The following is a 16,266-nucleotide window of genomic DNA, read 5'->3' as shown; positions in this document are numbered from 1 at the left end:
TTGAAAAATCAATTTATTTCCTGCACGCTCGCCGAAACCCGACTTATCGATTTTGAAGTCCGAGGTTCTCACCACTGAACCACCGCTGCTTTATGTTTAGTTTATCGAGACATTTTTATCAATAACTGTAAATTAGTTCTAGATAATGAAATTATTAAAAAAATAACTGCATATTCCTCACCTGCTGCAATGTGAAGGTGGTTCTATTGCGCCTCTGTTTCCGCCGCACAAAGGTATCATCGTGTATCGCCGGGTGATAAGAATAGCTTGTGTCTGGGAACAAATGGAAGTTATTAATTATATTTGTTATATTTCCGAATAGCTGTATGATGTTGATGAATTTATAAGGTTCCGTAAGAAAATACAAACACGAAACCGGAAACACTTGTTTCTATCTATTGCGTAATTTACTGTTTGTAAAATTAGCTTTTGCCCGCGGCTTCACATCCGTTAAATTCGGAGTAATTAAATAGATGTTATAATACATATGAAGCTTCCTCTTGAATCAATTTATCTATTAAAAACAGATTAAGATTAAGATCTATTAAAAACATTGAAAGATAATCAATAAAACATTGAAAGAGAATCAATTTATCTATTAAGCATATAGTAACAGACAGAGAAAGCGACTTTGTTTTTTTCTATGTAGTGATAAGTTGGGTATTTGTATTTTACCTCTTTATTCCCTGGATTTTTAGTAGTAAGTAGTTTTTAGTCTTTTGTGATTTATTTAATGTCATCGTTCAACATGTCTTATTATTTTGCTAAATTAAAACACGACGATATTTGCCGTCATCTATTTAATATATATTATACCATTATCTAATGTTCGTGATATCAAAAACATGCTTTTATTAGAGTAGGCTAGCACAAATATTACACGAATTAAAAATAAAATGACTGTAAAAGTTATTAGTCAAAAACAATTACTGGATCATAAAACCTCCTCGAGTCAATTAAGTAAAATGCATGAACCTATTACAAAACAATCATTAAATCCATTAAACCATTAATATGAAACGCAGAAAAAAACGCAATATTAAAATATCAAAGCGAAACTAGGGTGGCAATAAAATAACAGTGGGTCCGGAAACATCAGCCCATTAGCCCGGAGTGCTAAATCGCCGCCCTAAAAGACATTATTATACCTATTTCTATTTGAACAGTCTATGGGAATTGATGAGGTGGCACCCCCGTAGGGTGAATATGCTTTGCTTTATGGTTTTGTGTTAAACCACTTGAGTAAACGCCGTTTTAATGAAATATCTATTATGTACTTTTTGTGTGGTTGTGTGGTGGAGTGATAAATATATATATTACGCGGTCCCATAAACGTATTAGTCACGTTTTTTAGATTAGTAGGTTTTTTGAACGGGGAAGATTCTATGTATCTTACTCAATGAAAGAGAAACCGTAGAAGTTGAGATAACGGCTTATTATGAACAAAATTATTGTTCGTGAACTACCTCCATCTATTTCTCCTCAGTTGGAATGTTGGCAGTGTTTAAATAATGTAATGAATGAATCATGTTTCAAAGCAAATAAAAGGCCTTAAATGTATATTACTCGCGTAAAATCAAACACAAGAAAATACTGCATATCCATAATTTTCAAGCAGCATACTCACTCATAATGGAATCAATGACAAACGCTAGGGTGTCTCACTCTTAGCTTTTCTATTATTCGTCCCGATAATGTCATCCCGGACATTACGGGACAAAATTGCCCTCAACATTCGGGATTACAGCTGTCTTCGGCAATAATGACGTTACATTTATTACGAATGGGTCTTTAGCGCCCCATACGGACGACAAATTGCTGGCTTTTGGGTTCTCTTGAAAGTCGGGTTATTATTTAGTTTATTTAAGAGGCATTTAAACGCATCCTAATAATCCTACTAATAATGCGAAAATTTTCGCGAAAAAACTATTTAACCGATTGCAATGAAATTTGGTACGCAACTGGAATAACATATAGGCAACTTTTTATCCCGATATTCCTACGGGATACGGACTTACGCAGGTGAAACCGCGGGGCACAGCTAGTATTTGATAATTAGAAACAAATATATGCGCAATTAGACGCAAATATTACACAGAAATATATGTAAGAAAAAACTGTGTATAAAAAACTACTCGGTACAAAAATCTTGTTACAATATTATATTTTCGAAATAACTTCAAACTTCAATGTTATTAAATCGCCAAGAAAATATATACTCCTTATTAATCAATTAACATGACTATAAAAGATTATATGTTATGATTTTAAAACATAATGTAAAATTGAAGTCACATGTATCTGGATCGTCAGTGCCTCGATACATTAAAACAAATCACTTAAATGAAAAAAAAAAGAAAATTAAACAATAATTGGACTTTGCATTCACAAACAGCACAGATCAAAGCAAAAGAGCGGTAAATGCCGCCAACTAATGGGATGAGTTAATTGAAACAATTTATATCGCCGCGATTCTGTTTATCGAGCTTTTGAGCCAATCCAGTTAGTTCAATTGATTGTTTTAATTATATGCTGGATTTAAATAAGACACGTATTATTTGAGATTCAATCTTGGCAGAATTATACGCGATAGGTATCTGTGTCACTGACAGTCCGTTATGTAGAGCGTGCATGACCACTGAAGAAACGGCAGCCCACGTGATCATGGAATGCACGGCGGTTGCGGAGTACAGGGCAAGGTGCATGGGTTGTCCTAGGTCCCTCCCTGAGGTTTTCGGCAGCCCACACAAGCTGCTTAGATTTATGGAGGAGCTAGGATGGTTCCAGCTTTGACTGGCTACCCCCTTTTCTTTTCACGCAAAATAGGCGCTAGTCGTCGAGTTGTTGAAAACGTGCCCGTTTATATTATTATTTACTTTAAGGTACCTGTGTATCATGAGGATTTACCATTTGACATGGCAACTTTTGCGCATTTTTCAAATAGGACAATACTCACTATTATCTATCATAATAAGCGAAAATAAGAGTTGGTCATACTGTCAAATTGTTTATCTGTCAGTGTTGTATGTAATGTCATTCAAAATTACTGTACCAATATATAATACAGTTATCAGAAATAAATGCATGCGCAAACACTGTTCCATCTAATAGTTTGATCAGTGAGATGACAAAACGTCTTGCGTGTAGGACAATAGGAATATAATTTGATACCTTAACTAGTGTTATATTTAGTACATCCACTTCAAAAATAAAACTTTTAAGAAACGCCAAAATTACTAGAAAACAGTAATGCAACGTAAGTCCTCTTCAGTTGTAAATCATTGAACACCAAACTTGTTACAAAAAATCGGAAACTAACAATTTAGAATTGAGAAATATCTATATCGGTTGAACGCTAAATATTTTTTTTTATTTCCTTCATCAATATTTACTTGAAATTGGCCATTGCGTGATTCAATCACAACAAACTGAATAAGTAAACCGAAACCATATTGCAATTCGAAAATAGAAATTTAAAATTTGATCCGTAACTCGACGCAACTTTCATTTTAACAGTTTATTACCTAAGCCGCAGATTACTTAGCATTATAAATATACAATAATTGAATATTAATAATTGAGTGTTCATCAAGGCTGTAGAAAAATCCCTCGGCGGCGGAAATTAAAAAGTATTCAACGTCCGCCGGAAGTGGTCGGGGCTTAAGTGCAGCGAGAAAAAGTTTAAACGGCTAGCTTCGACTGCATTATGATTTTAGTGTTGCCGTCTATTACAATTTGTACATACTTGGTTCTTTTTATTCAAGTAATTTATCAAATCGTTGAAAATTTTAAGTTTGAGTTGAATGTCAAATGCTAAATTTTTTAGAACCTTCTTTGAACTTTTGTTTCGCTTTTTATTGTCAGAATGATGTATGATCAATGATACTAGTTTTATGAAAAATCTGACCAGTTTTAATTACAGCGTTTTAAATAAATACCTACTTCTGCCCTTAATATTTATGCTTATCAAATACGTATAAAAAGACTATAATATGTACAAATGTATAAAAAATTCCATCCCATCTAAAACCTGCGCGTAACAAATTTAAAAAAATGAACAATTACGCATCAGCAAGCCCATCATTACCCTAACTAAATAAAACTTAATTTATTTACGGACCTTTGATCGTAGGTAAAAAACCGCCCGGGAATAATGTAAAGTGACATGATCCTTATTAAGTTTGTCCGTAACAGAGTTACAGTGGCGCGACTCAAAAACTATTTTATGAATAATAGATGGCGCTTCTGGCGACCAATCCCGAGGGAGGAGGGCTCCGCCCATCACCCCCGGGCCCCGACCCACCCTGCCTTCTCTATTCATTAACACATTACCACCCCTTTGGACACGTGAATGTGATAAGAAACTGATTTTAAGTGTCATTTTAGCGGTCTGGAATGCTTGTAACAGATACGCCGCGGTCGTCTGAAAATGTTTTATCATATTTCTACGTCTGATATACTTCTATAAGGCTTTGAAATATAAACGGATGTTGCGTAACTTTATTTATAATTGCGTTTCGTATAATTAAAAACATATTCAATACGTATTGGTGTTATCGTATGATTACTGATAAAAAATATCTATAAAACTGTCTACCTTATTTAGTTTGTCAATGTATACGGTTGCTTAAGTGTAGATTTTTTATTAGCAGTATTTCAATGAAATCAAGACAATTCGAAACACGGGTCCCCCCATCTATTTCCATAATCGAAATAGCATCGAGATAAGATCCGAATCGAGTTAGCAATCGAAACACGGCTTAACTGGGAGTAATATTGTTAGCAGCGGCTTCTCGAATTCTGTTAGTAAAGTTTGCCGACCTAGCTGGCTACTTTATATGGTTTACTCGAAATTAGACTAATGTAACTTGTTCTAGTTTAACTAGCTTCTAGATAGTGTTTTGGGTAAGTGATAATTCATTATTTAATGCTTGTACAGTACTTTATGATGTTAATAAATAAATAAGAGGTAGGTACTGCTATAAATGAAACGATCGACGAATTAGTTGGAAGCATTTTGGAGGTCAATAGTTGTTTAATTCAAAATTTTTAATTAGTTTGTCTCCTGTCGTTTTTTAGCGTTTTTCTTACCAAGGACTAAAATATTATCCTTCCTTTAAAATAGATACTGACAATATATGAATTCGAAATAATCAGATACGGATAAATAAAAGCAGCATACATATATAACTTACAAGGGTGTGAAGCTGTGAATGGGTACTCCAGGGTTGGAAGGCGATGCTGGTGGGGCGGGAGGCTCGGCGGGCAGTGGTAGCAGAACAGCCCCCGGCCACCGCCGCCTCCGCTCGCCAGCTGGAAAAAAACAAAGAAAGTCGTTTTTATAGAAATTGCTACTGGCGCTTATTAATTAAAACCTAATAATATAACCTCTTTGAAAGACACTATCACTTTCGTGAAGCTATCTATCGTTTATTAGGCTCATTTCTATGACAAATAAGTAACAATTCTTATAAAAAGTGCCTATCACGTAAATAACAAAATACTAAATCATCGTATATTCTTATCATACATTTATTACTTATGTAGGTACCAACGTCAATACAATAAAAGCCTCAAACATTGTTTCATAATAACTTTAAAGTGCATACCAAAAATTAAAACACATCACGAACATAACCTATAAATTAGCGGCGTATAGCGCCCTCTATTACCATAAGCACGTACTAACAAATGACAGTGCCGACGCTTGCGCATTGAATCCTAAATAAGATCAATCGTTTGATCGCGATTCGTCGGCTAAGATCTAGTGATCATGTCTCGTATCTAGCTATTTAATTCGTGGCTTATTGTTGAACGCAATTGCATTGTGGATTGAGATAATTGTTAAGTTTATCAAGGTCTTGTATGCTATATCGTAGACTTTTGGTACTTAGGCTATATTTCTGTGCATCGTATTCCTTGTAACCCATCAAGAAACAAATAAACGTATCCTAGGTATTGTATAAAATTTCGATACCGTAAGATCAGAAATAGAAAGATTGAAATTTTGGATAAACTGACTTTAAGAGTCAAGTTGAATCAACAAGCCATAATTGGCGACAATTCTTTCTAACGGGTTTCAAAGGTATATATTTGAAGTTTTCTTAAAATAACTCAACTTGTCCCATTGATTTATAAAGCGTTGATTGTACATAAATGGTTTTTTCTTCATTATATCAAATTATACCTATGCCCTGTAAGAGGCTAATGATGGAAGTCCATTAACGACTTATGTGGTAAAAAATAAAAATTTAAGAGTGTTTTTAGGTTTTCTATTCATAATCATATTTAGGTACGCATTATTTAATGTACCTACATCTACTATATAGAATACTTCCACCAAATTACGCAAAAAGGTATCAATATCTTATTCGATATTTTCTAGACGTTTCTACGTCACACGCTGTATATTTGTTCCATTGCAACCCAGTGCAGTCGGCACCTATGCAATGCAATCTTCCTATCGAAATTAATTGATTTATGTACTATGAAGCGACCACTCAACGTCATGGATGCGAAACATCCGTTGTTTGTTTGAGACAAACTAGACAGCATATCGTTTTCGTCCCATACAAAATAAATCTTATAAACAGAATTATTGTTTATACTTAATTCTACTGATTCGGTTATGGGAAGCTTTCGTACTCGTTGCTCGTGGATAATTTGACTACTTATATTTTATTCAAATTTTGTATTGATAATCGAATTCTTTGATTAGTACCCCGATACAATAGCTTCAACATGATTGAGAATAATTTTAAATTACTCTAATCGTCAATATCTTAGAAATGAGAATATACTTTAATATTGATGACAATATAAAGTCACTGTTTAGGTGCCTAATAACTTAAAATATCTAAATCATATTCAATTGAATGCTTTGGACGTAAACGAATTTAAAAAGTAATCTTTTCTCTTTTTTAGTATATTTCATTGTACCCAATTTTAGTAGATCGGTTTCATATTGGTATCATTCAAAATAAAATTACTCATTCTATCGCTCTTTCTTATTTATTGATTGAATATATTTTCGCACGTGTACACCTACAACATAAAAATATACAATAGGAAGTGCACACTGCGTAGGCGCCGGCATTCCAACACACGTTTGGTGACATAACTTTATTTAAAAGAGGAAAATGGCAATGAAATTCAATTGCACATATTAGCAGTGACCCACGTGCGATCCGTTCGTGTAAATTACATTAATGGAGCTATGAATCGGCTGAACGATGCGCGGGCGCATTCGATGCTGCTGACGTCACAGCACAGTGGGCTGTGATGTTTCAGAGAGCACAACGAATTTTATTATTAAAGTATTTGTAACGTATAAAGTTATGAGCATGGAAGTGAAAGAGGGGACAAACTATTGTCTAAATAGATTCCATACAATTTATGCAGACCTCATGTCATTAAATTAAGTAGGTAAAAATAATAACAATTTCTAAAATTCTACTCTTATACTAGCCTCTTGATTCTATATTTGATTTGCAAAGCAGCGCTAACATTAAAATATATCCTGTTGTACTAAAGTTATAGAAGGGTTAGGTAGACGATATACTAACAGTCAGTGCTACACCAATTTTTTCAAGCATTGCATCATGTACTAACATACCCCGTCTAACTACGCACTTTAGTTTGTCTAGATTGTCCGGTGTCTGCCTTTTCTCACACGGGTAGAATGTTTTCAGAATTAAATAACTTTACTGAGATATGAAAAGTTTTGTCCTTTTTGTCCATATGTAAATGTCTTTCATATAATATTACCTATACTTATATATGACCTTTTTTAACGTTGGTTTGGTGGTGGTTTGGTTTGCTTCTTCCACTACTAAAATATACTCATAAAACTGACCTAAACGTCCTATAATAACATATTATAACTGTCCATCCACGTAGCACAGTGCGCGTTGTATTGGTTCGTCCTGTCTGCGCGCGTGGGGCCCGAACCGTTAATCCCATTTGTATTATTGCCCATTATATTACACCCACCGACGGTATCCGACTGCACCAACCTTGATAGAAAATTGCATTACACTAATGTTGTCAGTATTTTGAGTTAGCGCGGTTTATTGGGCGCGCTTTTGAGCACAGATTGTGTATGACGTTTAAAAAACCGATGAAATAGAGATGGCGATTAATTATATAAATAATATAGCTGCACCCGGCAAACGCTGTTCTGCCTTACTCTTATCGTTTAGTGGTATGAAAAATAGATGTTAGCCGATTCTCAGACCTACCCAATATGCTTACCAAATTTCAGAGGAATCGGTCAAGCCGTTTCGGAGGAGTATAGAGACTAACATTGTGACACGAGAATTTTATATATATAAATAAATGTAACCGTGCGCGCTTAAAGTAATATGTACCCTATAAAACGCATTGAATACGTCATATTTTTATTTCGCTTTATCATGGAAATCTTCAAATCGTTCCTTTAATTCCATATCCATTAATCGTTATCTTATGCATTACCTTCGTACCCTTTTGCCAACGCTTAATTCAAAACGCGATAAAATCATACCTATTCAGCCACTTAATTCATTAAATAATAAACATTCCATTGACTATGGTGTGTTTGCTAAAAGGACCATAAACTAAAGAGTATTGTGCCTATGGCACTATAGGCGCGATTATCGTCGCCACTTTTTTAAAAAGAACTGGCACGTTAGCTGTGGGAACCAATTCGGTATCCGAATTCTGGTGTTCTCAATTTGAATTTATTTTGAATTGATGAGCATATACAACGGACACAATTTATGAAAATCTTCATGTAAAGTTTATTTATTTATAAAACACTTTTAATTTAAAACCTTCAATAACATACTAAATAATTTAGAAATTTTGAAAGAATAGAAAAAATTTGATCACGAGGCAGGATTCGAACCTGCGTATCTTGCCTAACCGTAGCAACGCCTAGCCTCTCGGCCACCCGTGATCCTGCCACAGTAATCAAATTTCTTCTATTCTTTCGGTTTCATGTGCCTAAGGGGCACCCCACGCCATCTATTGAGATGATTAAGAACCATCACAACCAATACGAAACATTATTTCAATGATTACAATATTGTATCGATGGAACGCGGCCTTTGTTAAATTTAATTTTTAGTTTTATAGCATTGAAATGCTTTATAAATTAGAAATTTTGAAAGAATAATTGGTAATTATGATTTAAAAATATTCTCAAAATTGACTTGCAAGTAATACTGTCTTACGAACTGTCGTTTTTGAACGTTAATAAAATAAATTAATAATCAGCATTATTAACTTAATTAAAACAACATGAAAGCAGCATTGGTATAATTAGCGGAGTTGATTGAAATTAATCCAATTGGTTGGAGTCGCATTGGAATTAAGCGATACAAATATAATTTACCAAGTAAATTGTATTTGCTCTCAATATCGAGATTCAATGTTTGATCGCGAACGTCGAGATGATTGCATTTTCATTTTTGTCGAATATTTCTTTGACAATTTCGTTATTTTAAATTGATTTCCCGCGAAATCTATGCTATCCTATATTAAATAGTATTTGAATATGTTTGAATTAGGAACGATAAAAGTATCATGAGGGCGAATTCAATATTATATTTCAATATTTTTCTCCGAATTCACCGAAAGGTTATATAGTTAATATGGAACTAACGGTTATTTAAGTATTTTTTTTTGTCTGTGGATATAGTACTTGTGACGAGAAACCTAGACGAAACTCCTACGGCTCGGTAAAATCAGCAGAATTCCTTAAATATGTTGTTCTTGTATAAACGAAAGAAAAGAAGCGATAGGTCAATGACGATAACTCGGGTCGGGTAGCTATTAGCTATATTATCAGTCCTTACTGGGAATGATAAAATACTTATAATTCAATATTTATAAATTATTTAGTGTCTTCTAAACAAAAACTTTCTTACACATTCTGAAAAAAAAAAATTATTCAATACTATATTCTAATTTGTTATTTAATTCCATATAAATCATAATACTTATATTCAAAACATGTCACAATATCAGTAATTCGTATCAATAACATTTAAATCCATCTGATTCAAATTGATACAAATTATTTTACGATGGAGCCCGCTTCTAAACAATAATATTTAATCACAGTGCCTCAACGGCTCGTTCATTTAATATCGGACTTTTATAAAGTGTAATGGAGATCAATTGAGCTTTTATATTAACTATTAATAATGTTTCAATCGACAATCCGATTGAATGGCAATCACAATGCTGGATTTTAAAATTTCGTTATTTCATTATGTGTACATAGTGCTTAAAATATGCCTTAGAACAGAGACTATTCATGGAATCAGTGATGCCTCAAAATAATTTCAGTCTGGCGAATTATTGATACACACAATGATATAAAGAAACGAGCGCCACGTTCCAATGAAATCAAACAAATTAACGATCATTGAATACCATTGACAATACGTGTAATCACAGTGCGGTAGTGTAATTTACCCTTGGAATCTATTATATTTTTTCTATATTCAAATTTCGAACATCGAACGTACTATTTATGAATTATGAATCTTAACTTTTTCTGTTATAGAGTATTAAATAGCAATAGAGCGGACGAAATTCAATTTCTCACATTTTTTTTATAATTCACTCAAAATAATAAAATTAACTTGTAACTGTCAAAAAAGAATGCTATAAATATATTAGCGGATACTTCGCGGTGACCCTACCGAACTGTCAGTCATCATTTGCGCAAACGGGTCTCTGTGGCCTTTAATCGGTTTACAACTGTACAATTACTGTATTATTTTAAATATTTACACTGTATTCCAATATTTGTTTTATGATTAAGTTCACATTATTATAATGGTGTTTATAATTTATATATAGAATATTGATAAAATACTCATAAAATACCCAAGGATAATTAATATTTTAACTACAATTTCAGACATTATTCCATGTATCCTGAACAGGTCTTCTACACAAAAAAGTTGTGTCAATTAACATGCTTAGTTTAAAGTATTTCGATTGAAAATTGAATTACGATAGTCCTGCAGAATCGAAAGAATTAATATATAAAATCAACACAAAATTTTGTATATAGAGTTAAGTATCCATAGAGGATCCAATTTAAATATTAAGTATGCATCCTATACTCCTTTACAAATGGCAATTATAATCAATTATATTGCGGACGCAGTGTCGCGACGCAATTGGCGTAGTTTATCGAATAAGCCCCGCTTTGCCGGATGATACTTCATTATGCTCTTTGTTTTCAGGGTCCAATTAGAACAGTCAGTCACCAATTTATTGCCACTTATTAAGATAGAAGCCTCGATACAGTTAGGGAATGTTCTAAACGAGGAAACGGAGGTTCGATGATAATAATAGTTTGGTTAGCCAGGAGAGAAACGATCATAGGAAAATCTGTAGTAATAATATAAAGCTGAAGAGTTTGTTAGTTTGTTTGTTTGTTTGATCGCACTTATCTCAGGAACTACTGGTTCGATTTGAAAAATTCTTTCAGTGCTATATAGCCCGTTTATTGAGGAAGGCTATTGGCTGTGTATGTACCACGGGCGAAGCCGGAGCGGACCGCTAGTATGTGATATGTATCTTCAGTTTCCATTAGAAATGAAAATACTATGGTAGTAGGAGACTAGGTATTCTGTTATTCTGCATCTCTATCAGTATCAGCTCATACACGATTTAGATTATTAATCAATTGTTATTAACTACACACTGTATCCCCACCTACTTCGAGTTTGATTTATCTCCCTGATTCTGCCACAAAACATTACTATGTAAGATCTTCCCACGTGTGTTTGAATAACGAGTATTTCTCGCTAGACATGGATGCTATGTTCAATTAATGTTTATCGATTATTGCTTTTCAATTAAACTGTAGGAAAACAGTCTCGGAATAAGCAAACGACTCAATTTGCGCTAAGCTTCTAGTTACAAAAGCCTAGTAGTTAAGAATAGGGCCAGTAATTTTATGAGTTACTTCGATCGAGTTCATTTACAACCTTTTGTATCACACTTGTAGAAACTTACTTGATTTAAAATTGTAGGTTTAATTTATATTATACTATCTGTGTTTTAAGCTGGATCAAGTACACATGGTGTGCAAATTTGATTAAAATCGGTTGAGTAGTTTAGGAGTCCATCCCGTGACACCTAATTACATAATTATATTAAGATTATAATACGAAAAGATAACATAGGTCTACAATTCACTTTTTTTTGTGTTGCCCTGGATATTTGCATTATTTTTCTTACATTTATGTGTTTGAGTGTCGAACATATTCATGAAAGTATTGAATGTGATGTTATTTTTTTAATTTTTTTCGTATCTCGCATTTTGAAAATTAATTACTGCTGGTCTTTAAAATGAGATTGTCCATTGAAAAAATATAAAAGAAAAGCTTGTAAAAGGCGTTTTATGGAAAGTAACATGTTTTATTCTCTATTTACTTCGATATATTATATTTTCTCCGAAAAAACCTGACATTATAAATATGTATGTTATTTGGTTTCTTGTTTTCCAATTTTTCTAATAATTAATTTTTCTAATATTGAACAGAAAACGAGCGCAAATCTTGCAAACCATTAATAAAGCAATTGTGAGTATAAATACACAAAAATTCAATCTCATATCTTGGGCAACAAAATGACTAGACTAGTGTAATATAAACATATAATTATCGTTTTCAGTAGGTGCCTCATACTAATATTATAAAGACGCTTTTGAATTTGTGACTTTGTGAGATTGTAACGAGTTATATCCGATTCAACTGAACCGATTTTTATAACCTTTTAGCCAGTAGACAGGCAATAGACAGCCACGTTGTCTGTGAGTGTAATTGGCTAATATTTATTTTATTTTTATTCCGTTACAACCTGGACAAACAAATTTTTCATATAATATTCATATATAACTAGATAACAACATCGCATAACTTAGGCATAGATTACTTTGGTTCGTGTGGATAATTCGGTTCCCTTTTAATCGTAGGCCTGTAACAGGCTACTGCATATTATCTTTTATGATGCCTCGTATAATATGGGTCAATATGATATTGCGAACTGCAACGTAGGTTCTTCAATTTTTATTCAATCAATTATTTATCGTTCTTAAATTACACGTCATTGCCAATAAGTACTCAATATGCGTCTTCAAATATAAATGACAAGCGAACCAACGTAGCATTTGTGTGTTTTAAAGAACCAATTTTAACATTACAAGGACCGTCGGCTGAAATATTAGCTATATGAAATGCAGTGCCACAAACAACTAATTTAATTGTATTGCTTATTCAATCATTTAGTAATCTTTTAACTTATGATTTTCGTATTCGTGTGGTGATTCCCAAAAATTGTAACGTTTGTAATGTCCTTACATGGGTGATTTGATTAAAATCTGCAAATTTTTTGGGAATCACAATAAAAAAAAAAACATTAGATTTGCTAAATAACTTAATAATTTTTGTAGTATTGACTAGTGTTGGGGAATGCATAGACTAATAAGACCTACTTGGCACAGCGGTTAACAAATAAGTGTAGAACCGAGTGGTTCTCAGATCCATTCCCGGTGGGGACTCACAAAAATATATCTCGGTCTGCCAGGACACAGAAGACTATCCATAAAAAATCAATCATTGAAACAGATGTATATCATCTGTCCCACATGTCTTCTACACCGGACTTCACATTTATAGAAAAATAAGCTAAGCTTTAATTTCAGCTTCTATGTATTAAAATGTAATTGGCAGTTTACCCTTGTATTTGAACGAAAGCTTTAGCGTCTTCTCTTTCTCTTTTGCCCACAGTTAAATTCAACAAATTGGACAAATGCTTGCGACTGTTTCAACTGAAGTAAATATAAAGATTCGTGAGTTACCAAACCGATTGGTTAGTCTAAAGTTTTTCACAATAGAAGCCCTTACTTCAGAGACAGCTGGACTCAATTTCTCCCAGTCTACATACGCTACAAGACAGTCATATGTCGTGTGGCGGTAATATAATTGCGATCGGCGCCGCCACGATTGCATATCAATGTAAGTTGTTCAATTGTAATTGAGAGTATTGCTGCGACCATATTGGCATTTATTCTATTAGAGCTGATTGAGCCCATGCAAATGCCTTATAGATTGTACATTGATATATTTCTTCGGCTTCAAGACGCTGCGTATCATATTACTTATCAATTAAAGTATAGTGATAGTTGAAGACTTCATATAAAACTAGCTGCGCCCGCGGTATCACCCGCGTAAGTCCGTATCCCGTAGGAATATCGGGATAAAAAGTTGCCTATATGTTATTCCAGTTGTCCAGCTATCTACGGACCAAATTTCATTGCAATCGGTTCAATAGTTTTTGCGTGAAAGAGCAACAAACACACACATCCCTACAAACTTTCGCATTTATAATATTAGTAGGATTAGTAGGATACTAGTAGATTTCAATTGCTTCTTGTTTATTAATTAAATTGAAACTTAATTACCGAATATAATAACATCGAGACGAATTCTTTAAGGGATGAGTGTCATATTTTAAGTTTAAAAATTAAGAAATGGTTTCTTCATTTTTTTTAATTTGCAAATGCCATTTCTCTAGGTGTAATTTAATAGACTGTTATGTTAAATTTTTGTTTGTTTTTCATGAACGTCGCAACGGAGAGATTTTATTATATTGATGTGTCTGAAGATAGAAGACTAGAGAGTGACAAAGACTATCTTATACGTCGATGTAACATCTAATTAGATTATAATTAGGTACCGACGTTCTGAACTTGGACATTATTTTAGACTAGATTTAGACACTCTCTACTTTTTACTTTATTAATAGTAAAATAAACATGTGGTTAAGCGAACCACGAACATAAATTGATTGTTTTTAAATTCCTGAATGAATAATTCATATTATAACAATCAACAACCAAAACCATCATACAGATACCTATATGTATTACGTATATGTAATTTAATTTACATGACATTTAATTAGACTACATTTTAGTAACAAATCTCTACATCGAGTAATATATTTACAACTACCTGCGTCCTCAATAAAACTATGGCTCTAGTTATCAGAAAACTCTCACACGCAATCGAAATATAAGTAAAGGTAAAAATTTTCCCAAGGTTCGACATCTATTTTAAGTCTACGTCACGGTAATACAGTATAACCGTGTCTACGCAACACGTGACATAGAGCATTACTTATAATATGCATATATTTACACTTAGGTAGAGTCCCTTCGGTATTTTTCCTCAACTACCTTCATTTTTTTAAATAATACCAAAAAATTTTGAACCCCCTATGGTAGAGTCGGAACTCTACAAAATAAAATAAACACCATACGAAATGCACCGTTACACCAATGCATCTCTCACTTTGGCAAAAATTCATACTAAAGTCTAATGACAGATTAAAAATAAATTGAAGCGTGCATCTTAAATGATTAATACGCCGCCACATATTACTTTGATACCAATTACAAAGTACAAACTCGCAAAGCGATCGCTTACGCACCGCTTAACTTACGTCTCACCGTGATCACATTAACGTCATCCTAATTACCTTATTAGCGTCTGAAAATATTTTGTTGTAATGTAGGCGGGAACTTTTCCCGCCTTAGCACGTACGAAAGAGCGCGGTCACCGCGCTAACATCACGTTCCAAAACACGACCGCGTACGATGCGCGTCACAGCACGACTGAAGCGTTGCTCGAATACCGAACGGCGAGTAATCGTTCTGAAACCGCCCTCAGCAAACAAAACCCCACCCGCTAAAGCATTTTAGCACGAAACTCCCTTCCCCCGCGCTGATTTAATAGCGAACGCGGGCACTGATTCACTTAGAACGCGACTTTGCCTTCTCTCTCTGTGCGCGCCTGTCTCGCTCGCTCGCCTTGATTCTGAGACGATGGAAAGAGACAACGACGAATACGGATTCTTTCTTTCAATTTGCATGCGGGGGTATCAAACTTTATGTCCTCGTTTCGTAAATTATTTATACGTTTGGAAATACTTTTAACGGGTACTGAAAAAGATTGGGAATGAATGAGCTGACTTAAGGGACCGGTGGGCTGGATTAGCGCACCGCTCTAATTGTATTTGTGCCAACTTTGAAACTTAATTTCAGTCATGCTTCAGAATTCGCTTGCTTTAATCATCTACGTATTCATATTATGAATAAACCACCTATCATAAATCGCGGGTGGATTTTAATGGAATTGTTTTTTGATATTTAGTAATTTCTTGTGTTTAATTTTACGCGAGTATTAACATTTA

General features: G+C 33.8%; 1 protein-coding gene across 1 annotated transcript in view; it reads right to left on the bottom strand.

Moving 5' to 3' along the window:
• The window catches only part of LOC119840054 (pollen-specific leucine-rich repeat extensin-like protein 4), a 55,179-nt gene extending 39,456 nt beyond the window's left edge, over window positions 1-15,723 (bottom strand). The window contains exons 1-3 of the mRNA XM_038366552.1: window positions 15,553-15,723; window positions 5,196-5,313; window positions 182-273 (exon numbers count right to left, since the gene is read on the bottom strand). The gene's annotated coding sequence lies outside the window, so the exon portion shown is untranslated. The remainder of the gene's footprint in view (window positions 1-181; window positions 274-5,195; window positions 5,314-15,552) is intronic.
• Window positions 15,724-16,266: the final 543 nt, after the last annotated feature.

Source organism: Zerene cesonia, chromosome 5 (assembly GCF_012273895.1).
Source record: "Zerene cesonia ecotype Mississippi chromosome 5, Zerene_cesonia_1.1, whole genome shotgun sequence".
In the NCBI taxonomy this organism is placed as follows: domain Eukaryota; kingdom Metazoa; phylum Arthropoda; class Insecta; order Lepidoptera; family Pieridae; genus Zerene; species Zerene cesonia.
This window is presented reverse-complemented; position numbering and strand designations above follow the sequence as displayed.